The following is a 17,587-nucleotide window of genomic DNA, read 5'->3' as shown; positions in this document are numbered from 1 at the left end:
AGATTTTATCCTTAAGATAGAGATTAGTCATTAGGATTAATTTCATATATATATATATATATATATATATATATATATATATATATATATATATATATATATATATATATATATATATATATATATATATATAAAATTAATATATATACATATATATACGTATACGTATATATATGTATATATATTATTTATTTATTTGTTTGTTTAATTTATATACCGCCCTTCTCCCGAAGGACTCAGGGCGGTGTACAGGGCAATAAATACAATAAAAATACAATATACAAAAGTTAAGAGAAAATTAAATATTGAAGCCCAATACAATAAAATTAATTAAAATCAATATTAAAATACCCCAAACCCATCAGACCAGACCAGACCAATAATACTAATTGATTTGTTACTTGTTAAAATTTATCCGGCTCCCCGGGATTCCCCCCCCCCATTCCCACTCCCCCCCCGTGGGAATTACAGGCACGCGCGGGGTGGGGGGCGCCCCCTCTCCCCCTCCTCTCGGCTCCGCCGGCGCAGCGCTCTTCGCCGCCTGTCGGTGGATCGGAGCGTTTCCAGGGCGACGCGTCTCCACGGCGACGCGTCTCCACGGCAACGGGGTTGCATCACGCTCGGAAACCGCCCTCCGAAGATTCCATCCGCGCGGCGGGACTGACAGAAAGTAGTCCCGGCAGAGAGATAGGCGTGCAATCGCGTGCAAAGCATGGATTTATTCTTACTGCCCTTAAAAGGCGTGGAAAAGCTAAACGAAGCAGGATTGGAGCTGAATGGTTTCACTCTGAGAAGCTAACAGACTTTAAGCCAGCATGTCTCAACTTGGGCAGCTTTCCAATGGTGGATTCTAACTCCCAGAATTCCCTAACCAGGAATCTGAGCTTTCCCAGCCTCGATCCCCATATTACATTCAGTCCTCTGCTTACAACCATTCATTTAGTGACCGTCCAATGTTATAATGGCACTGGAATAAGTGATTTGTGGTTGTTTTTCACACTTACAACCGTTGCAGCCTTCCCACGGTCACATGATCAAAATTCAAAAACTTGGCAGCTGACTCGTACTTACGACAATCACAGCGTCCCAGGGTCCCGTGATCCCCTTTTGTGATCTTCTGACAAGCCAAGTCAATGGGGGAAGCCAGACTCGCTTAATGACCGCGTGACAAACTTGACAACTGCAGTGATTCACTTAACAACTGTGGCAAGGAAGGTCACAGAATGGGGGCAAAACTCACTTAACAACTGGCTCACTTAGCAACAGAAATTGTGGTCGTAAATCGAGGACTACCCTTATTAAGCAGATCTACTTCTGGGTCCAATCCAGTTTTGGGCACACTGTTATATATTCAGACACAAAACAACCCCTCACACTCATAAGGGATCCCCGGCAGCCGTTGACAGCCGTCAAAAGGCTGCCGCGGCATTCCCCCCCACACACACGCGGCGAGCGGCCGATTCTGACAGCTGTCAAACTGCCGCGGATGCGCAGTGCACTGACAGCTGTCAAACCGGCCGACTCTGACAGCTGTCAAACTGCCGCGCATGCGCAGTACACTGACAGCTGTCAAACTCCATAGAACCGCGCATGCGCAGCTCGGCCGGAGCTGTCAAAACTGCCAGCTGGCCCCGGCAACAAGCCGCCTCAGCTGCAGCCGGTCTCCTGCTTATTGGGTGTCCTAATCTGGCGGGAGATTCTTGCCTGTTTATTGGTTATTGAGTGTTATTGTTGTTGTCCCTGTTTACTATAAATACGAGAGATTCCCGGCGTTGTTTTGCCCAGGACCTCTGCCCAAATAAACGCTGTTTGTTTGAACCTGCCTGCTGTCTCGCTGTCGTCCCTCAAGACACTACACCTGGCGACAAGGATGGGATGCGGGTCTGCTTGTTAGCTGAAAGTCACTAGCTGAAGCTACAAGTGAAGGAGGGAAGCCGTCCCACCAGCTGACACCGCTGAAGTCACTTGCTGGTCGGGAGAGCCCTCCACGCACACCATCCAAAAGCAGACCCGTGGTCCTGACAGCATGGCAAACCTTGGGCACGTCCGAGAATTCGATGTCTCCCAGCCCGAGGGCTGGGAATCGCATCTCGGGCAAGTGGAGGGGTACCTCCTCGTCAACAACATTGTCGAGGATCGCCCCAAAGCCGCAGCGCTCCTTTGCCTCAGCGGCCCGGCGGTCTATGATGTCGCCGTGGGACTCTGCGACCCTGCTCAGGTGGTTTCTGTGCCCTATGCCGAGCTGGTCGACCGCCTCAATCGGCATTTCGCCCCGAGACGGTCCGAGCTGTACTGGCGTTTGAACTTCGCCCGCCAGTACCAACGACCAGGCGAGTCAGCCAAGGCATTCATAGCCACGGTCCGACAAGCGGCCCGTCGCTGCCGTTTCCCGGACCTCGAGGACCGCATAAGGGACCAGGTCATCGTCGGTCTGAGGAACCTGAAGCTCCAGAAAAAGTTAGTCACTAAACCGACGATGGACCTGGCCGAATTGACTTTAGAAATCATGGCTTATGAAGACAGCCATCGGGAAGACACGCTGCCACCTGGTAATCCCTTCATGGGGTCAGTCCACCACGACTGCCCTAGAAGTACAGACCCAGAAACAACCGAGCAGAAGACTGATGTGGACGCCATCCGTCCGAGACCCTCCAACCTCCAAACTCGCCGGGAGGGAGAAAAAGGGCCAGATCGTCCGGCCGGAGGCCAAAGGCAGACCACCAACCGCTCCAAGTGTGCCAGCTGCGGCGGCAATCATGCCAGGGCATCTTGCAAATTTCGAAACGCCAAGTGCCATGGCTGCGGCAAAACTGGCCACATTCGCTCCGCCTGCCGCAGCACCGGCCACGAGACCCTTCACGACCTGGAGGCGGCCCAGGAAGGTAATATGTCCTCCCCCAAATTGCCAGGGAAGGCCCTTCGGTCATCCGTCATGACCACTAATATGACCCAGGGGACCCTGACTACCAGCTTTATCCGCCCTAAAATTAAAATCCAGGTCCGGATCCAAGGGATCCCCTGCGAAATGGAGGTGGACTCTGGCTCCTCAGTCTCCATTTTGTCCTGGGACACCCTCCAAGGGATCGCGCGCCAATGCAGGCGCCGTTTTCCTATTACGCCCTCAAAAATTCTCTTAGCTGATTTCCAGGGCGCCCCTATCAAATTAAAAGGGGAAACGAGGCTCTCTATTAATTATCAACATTTCCAGGGGGAATTAACAGCCCAAATTGCAACAGGGAAACGAGCCAGTCTCATTGGTCTCGACTGGTTCGAGCCCTAGGGATAAAAATTTCGGGCATAAACCACTTCCAACCTCGCCATTTACAGGCCGTCTGCCAACAATTCGCAGACGTTTTTGACGGGTCGCTGGGGAAATTCAATGGCCCCCCCCCCATTGATTTAAAATTAAATCCAGAAGTCCTGCCCATTAGGATTAAGGCTAGGAAAGTCCCCTTCGCCCTCAAACCCAAGATTGACGCAGAACTAGACAGACTAATCGGGCTAGGGATCTTAGAACCAACAGACGGGGGCACTTGGGAAACCCCTATAGTCACCCACGTCAAGCCTAATGGGGAGGTCCGCCTCTGCGCGGACTATAAAGCCACCCTGAATCGGGCTTTAAACCCCCACGCATACCCAGTCCCAGCTGTCAGGGACGTGCTTTCTTCCATTCAGGCAGGCACTATATTTGCCAAACTGGACCTGGCCCATGCATTCTTGCAGCTGCCAGTCTCAGATCAAACCGCCATTGCCCAAACTATAGTCACCCACCGTGGAGCGTTCAAAGTGAACCGCCTGCAGTTCGGAATAGCTGTAGCACCTGGAATATTCCAGGAAACCATGGAGCGGACTCTTAAGGGAATCCCTGGGGTTTGCCCCTATTTCGATGATGTGCTCATCGCAGGGGAATCGGAAGACATACTAGCTGACAGGCTGCGAGAGGTGCTTCAAAGATTTCGCACCGCCAGCCTCAAATTAAAAAAAGAGAAGTGCTCCATCGGAGTTCCTTCTACGGAATTCCTGGGGTACAAAATTGACGCTAATGGAATCCACCCCACGGATTCCAAGGTCAAAGCCATCAGGGCAGCACCCCCCCCCAAAATAAGGCTGAATTACAAGCCTTTTTGGGGTTAATAAATTTCTATCATGCTTTCCTCCCCCATAAAGCCTCCATAGCAGAGCCGCTCCACAGGCTCTTAGACAAAGGAGCCCAGTGGCTCTGGACTCAAGCCCACGAAGATAGTTTCAATAAATTAAAACAACTTCTTTCTAGCAAGTCCACCGTCACACACTACAAAGACAAAATGCCCCTCTGTGTCGCCTGCGACGCTTCCCCCTATAGCATAGGCGCTGTCCTCAGCCACCTCCACAGCGATGGGACTCAGTCGCCCATCGCATATTATTCCAGGACCTTGTCCAAAGCCGAGCGCAATTACGCGCAAATTGACAAGGAAGCCCTAGCACTGGTGGCGAGCATGAAGAAATTTCACGATTACTTATACGGCCGCCACTTTACAATCTTCACTGACCACAAACCCCTGCTAGGGCTCTTCACCTGGGACAAATTGACCCCACAAATTCTATCCCCCAGAATGCTCCGCTGGACAACATTCCTAGCAGCATACTCCTTCAAAATTGAGCATAAGCCAGGCAAGGAAATGGGCCACGCACATGGCCTTAGCAGGCTGCCCCTGCCCAACCTCGACCCAGACCCTGCACCCACCGGCCAAATCATGGCCATCCAAGAATTGCCTGACCATCCTATTTCAGCCAAAGAAATAGCTGCAGCAACCTCCAAGGACAAAATCCTAGGAAGGGTTCTGACCTGGGTCCAAAGCGGCTGGCAATCCACATCCCCGGGGCCAGAATTTCAGCCTTTTTTCCAAAGGCGCCTGGAACTGTCAGCCCACCTCGGCTGCATCCTTTGGGGCAGCAGGGTCATCGTACCCGCCCCACACAGGCAACAAGTTCTAGCCTCCCTTCACGAAGGCCACCCAGGGGTGGTCAAGATGAAATCCCTCGCCCGCAGCTACTTGTGGTGGCCAGGGCTCGATGCAGACATCAAACACTTTGTCGCAACCTGCAACATGTGCCAACAGACCAGGCCACCGCTCCCTCACGCCCCTGTCCATAAGTGGGAGGTGACAAAAAACCCCTGGTCCCGAATACATGTCGATTACGCCGGCCCCTTCCAGGGACAAAATTTTCTAATAATTGTAGACAGTTTTTCCAAATGGCTCGAGGTCATCCCGGTCACCAGCACGACCTCAGCAGCCACAATTAGGGGTTTGAGGAGGGTGTTTACCACCCACGGGTTGCCTGATGTCATCGTATCTGACAACGGCCCCCAATTCACTTCCACTGACTTCCAGGTTTTCATCAAGGCCAACTTGATTAGGCACACCACCTCCGCACCTTTTCACCCCTCCTCGAACGGTCTCGCAGAGGCCATGGTAAAGGCGACCAAAGATGCCTTAAGAAAAATCATCTCCGGCGACTGACACTGCAGACTGGCAAAATACCTCCTGGCCCAGCACTCCACACCATGCACCACCACCGGCAAGTCTCCGGCAGAACTCCATTGGGGGCGCCGCCTAGTCACAAAATTGGACCAATTACATCCCGACAGGGCAGCCGCCGAACAAACCATTGCACCGCCCGCAAAGGTCTTCCCTCCCGGCCAGCCCATTTGGGCAAAGAACTTCGGGGTCGGCGACAAGTGGCTGCAAGGCGTGATCTCCGACCAAACTGGCCCAGTCTCCTACCTCGTCGACCTAGGAGACGGAAGGCTCATCCGGAGACACGCTGACCAACTGAGGAAGCGCACACCGCAGAACCACAGTTCCCGAGCCCAACCGGGCACTCTATTTTCCCCACCAGCACCGTCATCGCCACCCAGCCCATTGCCGCTCGTTCCTGACACCGCCGCCGACCCCCAACCTACTGACTCCGAAATTCCCCCCACCGGGGAAAGGGAAGACCAGCCCTGCACAAGTCAGCCCAGCCCTAACCTCCATCGCTCCACCAGAACGCGGAAGGCTCCCTTGTACTTGGCGGACTATGAATGGGCCGGCAGCAGGACTAGAGGAACTGACCCCACCTAAACTTCCAGGGGCAAGGGGGGAAGGGGTGTTATATATTCAGACACAAAACAACCCCTCACACTCACAAGGGATCCCCGGCAGCCGTTGAGAGCCGTCAAAAGGCTGCCGCGGCATTCCCCCCCCCCCCACGGCGAGCGGCCGATTCTGACAGCTGTCAAACTGCCGCGCATGCGCAGTGCACTGACAGCTGTCAAACCGGCCGACTCTGACAGCTGTCAAACTGCCGCGCATGCGCAGTACACTGACAGCTGTCAAACTCCATAGAACCGCACATGCGCAGCTCGGCTGGAGCTGTCAAAACTGCCAGCTGGCCCCGGCAACAAGCCGCCTCAGCCGCAGCCGGTCTCCTGCTTATTGGGTGTCCTAATCTGGCGGGAGATTCTTGCCTGTTTATTGGTTATTGAGTGTTATTGTTGTTGTCCCTGTTTACTATAAATACGAGAGATTCCCGGCGTTGTTTTGCCCGGGACCTCTGCCCAAATAAACGCTGTTTGTTTGAACCTGCCTGCTGTCTCGCTGTCGTCCCTCAAGACACTACACACACGCTGTGGAAACGCATAACAATCAACTGAGTCCTTCGGGAGAAGGGCGGTATACAAATATAATAAACTAAACTATAATAATAATAAACTAACTTGTTCTCATCACAAGTTGTACTTGTCCCTGTGTTTAATTTAAACCAGCTACCTGGGTTTGCAGGCAGCAAATCATCATCTTGACACCCAAATTAATAAGTTTACCTGAAACAACCCCTTCCCTCCGTTCTTTACAGTGATAAATTCCGTTCACCCCGTCTTTGAGACTTTGCTATGCCTCCCTAGACATTCCTAAAGGTAGACTGCTCCTGTACATGAAGGTTCAATTCTTAAATCAGTAACTCTTGGTGTATACAGGTAGTCCCCGGCTTATAACCACAATTGGGCCCAAAATCTCTGTTGCTAAGCAAGACAGCTGTTGTGTTTTGCCCAGTGGTGGGATTCGAATACTGGAACAATTGGTTCTCTTATTGGATGCAGGCCTGGGCCTCCAAGGCCTAGAACGGACATCCGGAAGTGGCATCCATGCACTTCCGGTGGGCTGTTCTAGGCCTGGGAGGCCTACTCCTGGCCTCCCAGGCCTAGAACGGACGTCCAGAAGTGGCATCCGTGCACTTCTGACAGGCCTTTCTAAGCCTGGGAGGCCTCCTCCAGGCCTCCGAGGCCTAGACTGGACTACCGGAAGCAGTGTGCATTCAGCCAGTTCTCCAAACTCAGCAAAATTTAGCTACCAGTTCTACTGAACCGGTGCGAAACGGCTGAATCCCCACCACTGGTTTTGCCCCATTTCTTACAACCTTGATAGCCGCAGTTGTTAAGGAAATCACTGCAGTCGTTAAGTGAGTCACATGGTTGTTAAGTGAATCTGACTTTTCCATTGATTTTGCTTGTCAGAAGGTCACCAAAGAGGGAGCAGATGACACCCCCCCCCCCAGGACACCGCAACCATCATAAATATGAGGCAGTTGATCAGATGACTGTGGAGGATGTTGCAACAATCAGGATGCTGAAAAACAGTCATAAGTCACGGTAATGGTAATCCATTCTGCTTCTAGTAAAATCCCTTCCCCAGCCCCCGTATAAAAGCAATGAGGCCTTGCTAAGCCATGAATGCTGGTTTACACGATCACAGTGGCTAGGTTCACCCAACATGATGGTGATGTGTCATGCGCAAATCCAACTTTTACAGAATCTCTTTTGTCTTGCAAATCTAACATTTCCCCTCTAGATTCAGATCAGAAAAAGAAACTGTCTATCATTTAGCCCTGGGATCTATTGACGGCAGCTTTTTAAACGTCAGCCTTTGGGCTAATAATCCTCTAATTATTTGATTACAGTCGCAGGAAATTTGGCTTTTAAATAATTAGGTTGGAGAGGTGAACCCTGAAGGTACAAAACAGACAGCCCTGAGAGTTCCCTTCAAACAAAGGGGCTGAAGTTGCTTTGCAATGGAGAATCATAAATTGGAAAAGGGACCTCAGAGGTCATTTAGTCTAACCCCTGCCCCAGCCATGGCTTCCTCTCTGCAGCATCTTGGACTGAGAAACGGTTCTCCAGTTAATCTGATTTTCTCCGTTTCTGCACAGTTCTCAAATAAAAAAAATGAGATCGCCACAATAGTGCTAAGCTTGTAAGCCGCCCTGAGTCTTCGGAGAAGGGCGGGATATAAATGGAATTTTAAAAAAAATAGTGTTTTTCAAGCTTGGCAACTCAAAGATCTATGGACTTCAGCTCCCAGAATTCCCCAACCAGCAGGCCTGAACTTGGGTGGACTTCCATTCCCAAAATCCTCAGCCAACATGATTCAACATGGGTGGACTTTAACTCCCAGAATTCTGCAGGCAGCATGTTTTAAGATGGGTGGACTTCAACTCCCAGAATTCCCCAGCCAGCATGCTCAAAGATGGGTGGACTTCCAATCCCAGAAATCCCCAGCCAGCTGTGCTAAGATGCTTGGAGAATTCTGGGAGCTGAAGCCCACCCATCTGAGTAGGCAAGGTTAAGAAACACTGCTCTACAATCACAAATATAATTTAGATCACCTCTGGGTCTCTTTTTTCCTCCTCCAACAACATCCTTCTGATTTTCCAAAATATTCATTGCCAAATTATAATTTCAGGGTCATTTTTGATGGCCTCTGCAACTTTTCAGTTTTACAGCAGCCAAAAACATGCAAAGCAGAATTAAGAAATACAGTTTTGGTCATGTTCACACAGCCCCTGACCTACATGTTTTCTCTGCTGGGCAAAAGGTTAGACTAAGTGATCTCTAGGATCATTTCAGTCCTCATGTTTTTATAATATATGACTGTACCACCAATATTTTAGCTCAGCTGTTGTGCAAAATCAGACACCCTACAAGGTGCAGGAACTCCGTTCTGGGCGTTCTATGACAAAAAAAGCCCTGAGGATGACAATGGGACACCCAAAACTGAGTTTGAATAAACCAGGATTAACATAGCCTGAGAATGTGAACACTCAAGAAAGTGACTAAACCCTGTGTTTAACAGGAAAGTGTGGCAAGCATCTTAACAAATTGTCTCCCAAAGTCTTCTTTGTGGAGAAGGTAAGAAATGTGTGTTTACGTACACACAAACGTGTACACAATCAAACCACAGCTCAATATGCTTCTTGTGACCCTCCATGGAGGCATGTTGCTTTCCACCATGGCACACTCATTTAATTTACCGCGTTGCCTCGATTTGCGCCAATCACAAACTAGCCAACCATATGCTAGCCTCGCGGGTCGTGTGAACGCAGCTTCCAAGCTTCCGAGCCCGCAGTGGAACGCGGGCCAAAGACTTCTCGAATCCGTGTTCGCTCAGGTTTCGGAAGAGCCGCTATTGCTCGGCTTCCGTGGGGCAGATTTCCTCCGCCGCGTGTTTTCTGAACGCGTGGGAGACACATTTTAGCTGCGCCTCGAAAATTGCATCTGCCGGTAGAGGGCAGCAGCGCTTCGCAGGAAAGGCTTGGTACCGTCGCGGCTGCAGAGTCGGAGGAAAAAGATCGTCGCTGCTAGCGAGTTTAATAAACGTGTGAACGGTGGGCAGGCGGGCACTAACCAGAGTGTGCGGGTGCGAGATGCGCAGATTTGGCCTGCAAAAGTGTGAGGATGGTGACCGAGACTGAGAGCTTTCTGTAAGTTCCCTGTTGCCGTCATCCTCATCTTTGCAGTTCAGACGTGCAGCTCAGCGTGGAACCCCAATACAAAGAGCGCCCGGAAGAGAAGGAGGGAGGGAGGAGAGGGAGAGAGGGAGGAAGGAGAGAGGGAGGGAGGGAGAGAGGGAGGAAAGAGAGGAGAGGGGGAGGGAGGGAGGAAGGAAAGAGAGGAGAGGGGGAGGGAGAGGGAGGAAGGAAGGAGAGGAGAGGCAGGGAGGGAGGAAAGAGAGGAGAGGGGGAAGGAGGAAGGAGGGAGGGAGGGAGGAAACAGGAGAGCGGGAGGAAGGAAGGAAGGAGAGGGAGGGAAGAGAGGAGTGGAAGGGACGGAGGAAGGATAAAAGAGGAAGGGAGGAAGGGAGGAAAGAGGAGAGGGGAAGGGAGGGAAGAAGGAAGGAAGGAGAGAGGGAGGGAGGAAGAAGAGGAGAGAGGGAGGAAGGAAGGAGAAAAGAGGAGGAGGGAGGGAGGAAGGAAAGAGGAGAGGGGGAGGGAGGGAGGAAGGAAGGAAGGATAAAAGAGATGAAGAGGGAGGGAGGAAAGAGAGGAGAGGGAGGGAGGGAGGAAAAAAAGAAAGAAGGGACCCCCTACTGTTACAGAGACAGCTTGTGTCTCCCGCTGCGGTTCCTCATTCTCCTGCTCCCAGAATCCCAGAATGGATGGGGTCTTGAACCCCTTCCCCAGGGCACACTGCAGCATCCCTGAAAAGAGGCTCCCCTCCCTCTCCCCAGTTCTGTTTAAACCCCATAGACAAGCAGAGCTCCCCCAGCACCCAAGTAAAATATGTGGCACTTCCATTAAACTGTCCTGGGTGCCATCTTGACTTTTTTGACCACCACGTGCCCTAATATGACATTTTACTTTGGGGGCAGCTGCAAGCAAAAGCAGCTGGTGAAGGAAGAGAAGACAGAAGACCCAAACTCTACCTGTGCTGCGTTTTTTTTTTCACATGCCCACCAGAGGGCAGCCGAGAAGTACAAATGTGTTTCTCGAGAGCAATTTTAATAATAATAACAATAATAATAATCCCGTGGCTGGGCCTGGATTTCTATCGGGTGCGATCCCTATGGTTATGAGATTACCGGTCTTCAGATTGGTAGTGGTTTAGCCACCGTGAACCAAACCCAGGCACCTCCCATCACCAATGATGAGAAGAAATTAAAAAAAATTCCATACCGGATCGGTCATCGCCCGGGTCAACAAGGACTGCGTCAGATGCTATGGTTCCTGGACATCTGTCGAAAAATGGGCCACAGGACTCAGTTGTTACTGCTGGGGAACCAGAGCGTACAACTGTAAAGCAACTGGAACAAAATTTTCTCCGGACAACCGGAGAAAATCGAGAAATCATCCAATGCTACTATCAGGCAGAACCAACAGCCAGGGGATTTCAAAAAAGAATGATGCAAGTGTGGAAGGAAAAGCACCCAAAAAGTGACGTAACCGAACAACGATTAATGGATCAAAGACGTTTCATCATCTGTAATAAAGTTTTTACAGATGTGGAAATTCAACATCTAGGAACATTGGTCCTCTCTCCCCTCCTGTTCAACATCTACATGAAGCCGCTGGGCGAGATCATTCGTGGTTTCGGGGTGGGGTATCATCAGTACGCTGATGATACCCAACTTTTTTTCTCCACCCCGAACCAACCCAGTGATGCCCTCGCCGTGATGTCCCGTTGCCTGGAGGTGGTCTGGGTTTGGATGGGGAGAAACAGGCTTCGTCTCAACCCTGCCAAGACTGAGTGGCTGTGCGTACCGGCATCTCAGACTAACCAGTCTATTCCATCTTTAATGATGGGGGGTGAGGTGTTGCCCCCCATCGATAGGGCTCGCAACTTGGGCGTCCTCCTGGATTTGCGGCTCAGTTTTGAAGACCATATAGGAGCCGTGACCAGGGGGGCCTTTTCCCAGGTTCACCTGGTGCACCAGTTGCGGCCCTACCTGGACCGAGATGCCCTGCGCACAGTCACTCATGCGCTCGTGACCTCCCAATTGGACTACTGCAACGCTCTCTACATGGGGCTGCCCTTGAGGACCACCCGGAGGCTTCAGCTGATGCAGAATGCAGCCACGCGGGTTGTGATGGGGGTTTCCCGATACTCCCATGTAACACCTCTGCTCCGCGAGCTGCATTGGCTTCCGGTTGCCCTCCGGGTGAGATTCAAGGTGCTGGTTATCACCTATAAAGCCCTACATGGCCTGGGTCCGGGGTATTTGAGGGAACACCTGCTGCCGGCATCAAGTTCCCTTCGTCCAGTGCGCTCCCACAGGGAGGATCTTCTCAGGGTACTGCCGGTAAAAGACTGCCGGCGGATAACACCCAAGGGGAGGGCCTTCTCTGTGGGTGCGCCTGCCCTCTGGAACCAGCTGCCTGTAGAGCTTAGGACTGCCCCTGACCTTTGCTCATTCCGCCAGGACCTGAAGACCTGGCTCTTTGAGCTTTCTGGCCTGGACTGAGAGTATTAATTGGGGTTTTAATTGGATTCTAATTGGGATTTTTATGTATTCAAGGTTAATGTAATCATTTTAATTGTTTTTACTTTTTGTAATTGTTGTATTGTTTTTTAAAAAAACCTTGTGAACCGCCCTGAGTCCTACGGGAGAAGGGCGGTATATAAGTTTAAATAATAATAATAATAATAATAATAATAATAATAATAATAATAATAATAATAATAATAATAATAAAAAACAAGCAATGATGATGAACAGGCTGAAGAAATTGTTCCAGTTCCTGAACAAATTGACCAACAAACTGACCAACCAGCAGAAGAAACCGCCACACAGGATGAAGATTCCCCTGTGCGACAACTCGAAAGTGTAGAGCTAAGTAATCTAGCGAAAATGCTGAAAGAAAAGATTGAAAACCACATCAAAGAAAACACAGAAAGAAAAAGACTGCTTGCCATTCGTGAAGTGCTTAGCAAAGGAGTGAAAGATCTACTAAATGCTGTGAACAACATTTTAACTTCCATCCCATCCAGCACACTGTATGAAACAAACCCACTAATGTACAGTACAGCCGCCGTTATAGCTGCAGAATTGGGTTACAAAATGCCAAAAAAGAAACCCACCGGAACACCAAAGTGGAAAATTCGACTTGAAAATAAAACAAAAAAAACTACGAGGAGATGTCAGCAAATTGAAATGCTTGAAAGAAGGAAAACTAAAGAACGAAAAGCTGAAAAATAGTTTATACAAAAAACGTAACCTGGAGGAAGAAACAATAACGGAAATCATGGAAAACAAAAAACAGTGTGTAATAGCAACAGCAAAGAAAACTGAAAGGTATGAAGGACGAATAAAACAATATCGTGAAAACATCCAGTTCAGAAGAAACCAGCACCTCTTCTATCGGTCACTTGATGAAGATAAAGTCCAAACTACTGTTCTACCATGTAAAGAAAAAACCTTAAACTTTTGGAAAGAACTGTGGGGAAACCCAGTGGAACATAATAAAACTGCCTCCTGGATCAAAGATATCCAAAAACAAGCAACACAAAACAAGAGCCTTGGTGGAGCAGTGGGCTAATGCCTCCTTAAGTAACACCAGCTGCCTGCAAATGCAACTAAATAAATAAATTAGTGCAGGTTCGAGTCCCACCAGGCTCAAGGTTGACTCAGCCTTCCATCCTTCCCAGGTAGGTCAAATGAGGACCCAGATTGTTGGGGGCAATTAAGCTGACTTTGTAATAATGCCGCTTGGGGTGTGTGTGTGAAAGCCCTAATAAGCAGGCATATACATAGAATGAAGGCTACTGCTAAGCTTGTAAGCCGCCCTGAGTCTTCGGAGAAGGGCGGGATATAAATGGAATTTTAAAAAAAAGAATTAAAAAAATGGAGAATATTGTAATAACCACCGATATGGTTGCAAAACCAGTAAAGAAGGTCAAGAACTGGAGTGCACCTGGCTTGGATGAGCTACATGGATACTGGTTGAAACACCTCACCAGCCTCCATCACCGCTTGGCCACCCAGTTTGATGAAATGCTTCAAAGTGCCACAAATGAGGAATGGTTAACAGCTGGCACAGGGGTCAGCAACCTGAAACAATGAAAGAGCCACTCGGAACCGGTTCCCTCACAAAAGGAAAAACTGGGAGCCGCAAAAATGTGTGCACATGCGCGTACATGCGCGCATGCACAGAACAGGGTTTGACTGAAGAGTGGAGCCAAGGCGAGATATGCACCTACCCTGCATATTTGAATTGATTGGTTGAACTTTTTTAGTCCCACTTTTTTTTGGACTGCACATGGCAAAGGACTGGGAGCTGCAGGAGACGGCTGAAAGAGCCGCAGGTTGCAGACCTGTGAGCTGGTCGAACATACTTGATAATGAAAGACCCTGAAAAGAGCATAGAACCAAGCAACTACTGCCCAATTACTTGTCTGCCAACAATGTTCAAACTTTTTACAAGAATACTGGCAAATTCAGTATTCAATCATCTGATGGAAAACAATTTGTATCCCGCAGAACAAAAAGGAAATTATAAAAAATCAAGAGGAACAAAAGATCAGTTGCTCATTGACAAAATGGTACTTAAAAATGCAAAACGATGAAAAACAAATTTAAATATGGCGTGGATTGATTACAAGAAAGCATTTAACTCATTACCCCACAGTTGGATTAATGCGTGTTGGGAAAACTTTGGAATCAGCAAAAACATCTGTACATTTTTGAAAGCAAATATGCAAAAATGGAAAACAGTTCTAACAGCAAATGGGGACAACATTGGTGAAATCAACATCAGACGAGGAATCTTCCAAGGGGACTCACTTTCACCACTACTGTTCAACATCGCATTAATTCCATTGACAATAATATTATGAAACACAAAACTGGGATACCACATCTCAAGCCAGCATGGCAAGATAAACCATCTACTATCCAGAATAATAATAAACCTTTATTGTCAAAGTACAACATGTGTACATTGAGATTAGCTGAGCCTCCCCCTGTGCTCTCTCCCCCCAACACACAGTGACAACAAACCCTCCCTCCTACCACACCATGTGAACCAACTACACCACACACTGGCCTCCCGAGTCAATTCTGCATAAGATTATGTCCCATTTAAAAGCCTAACAGCCCACGGATAAAAGCTGTTTTTCAGCCTGTTGGTACGGCTGGCTATACTCCTATATCTCCTACCAGTTGGTAGGAGAGTGAAGAGATACCGTCCAGGGTGTGAGTCATCCCTGAGAATCTTCCTCACTCTTCCAAGGCAACGAGCCCTGGCGAGGTCATCCAGTGGTGTCAGGGGACAGCCCACAATGTCTTGTGCTGTGCTCACTACCCTCTGTAATACTTTCCTATCTGCGGCTGTCAGACCGGCATACCAAACCACAATACCGTACGAGTGGACGCTCTCTATAGTAGACCGGTAAAAGAGGGTCATTAGCCGTTGTTCTACCCTGTTCTTCCGCAAGACCCTAAGAAAGTGAAGCCTCTGTTGGGCCTTTCTAGCCACCTGGGTTGTGTTAACTCCAGGTCAGATCTTCACAGAGGTAGACTCCCAGAAATTTAAAGGAGGAAACTCTCTCTACACAGTCCTCCCCGATGTAAAGTGGGGCAGGTTCCTCCTTTTTCCTCCGGAAGTCTAACACCATCTCTTTCGTCTTGCTGATGTTTAGGTGCAAGTTGTTGTTACTACACCATATGGATAGTTTTTGTACCTCCGCCCTATATGCTGTCTCATCCCCACCTGTAATAAGACCCACCACAGTTGTATCATCTATACATGGATGACTTAAAATTGTATGCGAAAAGCCACACTGAATTTGAATCAATACTCAACGCAGTTCAACTGTTTAGCAGCGACATCAGAATGGACTTTGGACTTGGAAAATGTGCTATATTATCCATGCAAGGAGGAAAAGTCGGGAAAATAGAAGGAATAGAACTGGGAAATGGAAGTATTATGAAAGCACTAGCAAAGGATGACGGTTACAAATACCTGGGCATATTGGAAGCAGATAACATCTTGAATGGAAAAGTCAAAGAGTCAACACAAAAGGAATACAACAGGAGAGTCCGCAAAATACTAAAATCAAAGCTGAATGCTGGAAATATAATTAAAGCCACTAATACATGGGCAGTCCCAGTGATACGCTACCCAGCTGGAATTATCAACTGGACATTGGCCGAATTGGAACACCTAGACTGGAAAACACATAAACTTTTGAATATGCACCACACTCTACATCCACAAAGTGACATCGACAGGTTGTACCTGCCAAGAAGAATAGGGGGCAGAGGGCTACTGCAAATCCACCAAACTGTAGAAGAAGAAAAACGAACTTTGAATGACTATGTGAATCAAAGTACAGAAAAATTGCTGCAGGCTGTGAAAATAGAGAGCATTATCAAAATAACAAAAACAAAGGCAGAATATAAGGAAAAACGGCTGGATGACAGATTAAATAGATGGAAAACCAAAGCTTTGCATGGACAGCATTTGAAAAACATTGAAGGAAAATGTGATAACAACTTGTCATGGGCATGGCTTAAGATGGGAGGCATTAGCCTTGGTGGAGCAGTGGGCTAATGCCTCCTTAAGTAACACCAGCTGCCTGCAATTAGTGCAGGTTCGAGTCCCACCAGGCTCAAGGTTGACTCAGCCTTCCATCCTTCCCAGGTAGGTAAAATGAGGACCCAGATTGTTGGGGGCAATAAGCTGACTTTGTAATAATGCCGCTTGGGGGGTGTGTGTGAAAACCCTAATAAGCAGGCATATACATAGAATGAAGGCTACTGCTAAGCTTGTAAGCCGCCCTGAGTCTTCGGAGAAGGGCGGGATATAAATGGAATTAAAATTAAAAAAAATAAAGAAAGAAACGGAAGGCTTAATACTGGCTGCTCAAGAACAAGCACTACAAACTAATGCCATGAAAGCGAAGATACAAAAATCTACTGACAATCCAAATTGCCGACTTTGCAACAACAAAGCTGAAACTGTTTCACATTTAATATGTGAGTGCAGCAAAATTGCCCAAACTGATTACAAACCTAGACATAAATGAATTGCTAAACTAATCCACTGGGCATTGTGTAAAAAATACGACTTGCCTGTGTCCGAAAAGTCGTGGGAACATAGGGTGGAAAAAGTTGTTGAGAATGAGAGGGTGAAAATCTTGTGGGACTTCCGAATACAGACAGATCGCCATTTGGAACACAACACGCCAGATATCGCAGTCGTAGAGAACCGAAGCGTACAGTTGATTGATATCGCTGTACCAGGAGATGCCAGAGTCGAAGAAAAAGAACTGGGAAAAATTACGAAATACCGCGACCTGGCCATCGGAACTGTGCGATTATGGATGAAACGTGTAACAGTGATACCCATTGTCATCGGGGCACTGGGAACTAGGTCCAAAAACTTTGCAAAACATATCAAGAAATTGCAGCTTCCTGCAATAACTCCAGCAAAGCTACAAAAAACTGCGCTACTCGGAACATCTTACATTTTAAGGAGATACCTGGTTGATACCTAGGATCCTGGCAGCAGTCCGTGTCAACCATTAGTGCCAGTCAATTTGAGTGTTCAGTTGACTGAGTTTCATGTTTTAAGAATAAAAGCTTAATAATAATAATAATAATAATGATGATGATGATGATGATGATGATGATGATGATGTTGATGGTGGTGGAGGTGGTGGTGGTGGTGGAAGGGATCTTGGAGGTCATCTAGTCCAACCCCCTGCTCAGGCAGAAAACCCTAACCATTTCAGACAAATGGCTGTCTCCAGTCTCTTCTTAAAAACCTCCAGTGTGGCAGCATTCACTGCTTC

The sequence above is a fragment of the Vipera ursinii genome (genome assembly GCF_947247035.1).
Source record: "Vipera ursinii genome assembly, chromosome: 1".
In the NCBI taxonomy this organism is placed as follows: Eukaryota; Metazoa; Chordata; class Lepidosauria; order Squamata; family Viperidae; genus Vipera; species Vipera ursinii.
The sequence above is the reverse complement of the archived record's forward strand: the minus strand, read 5'-3'. Positions refer to the sequence as shown.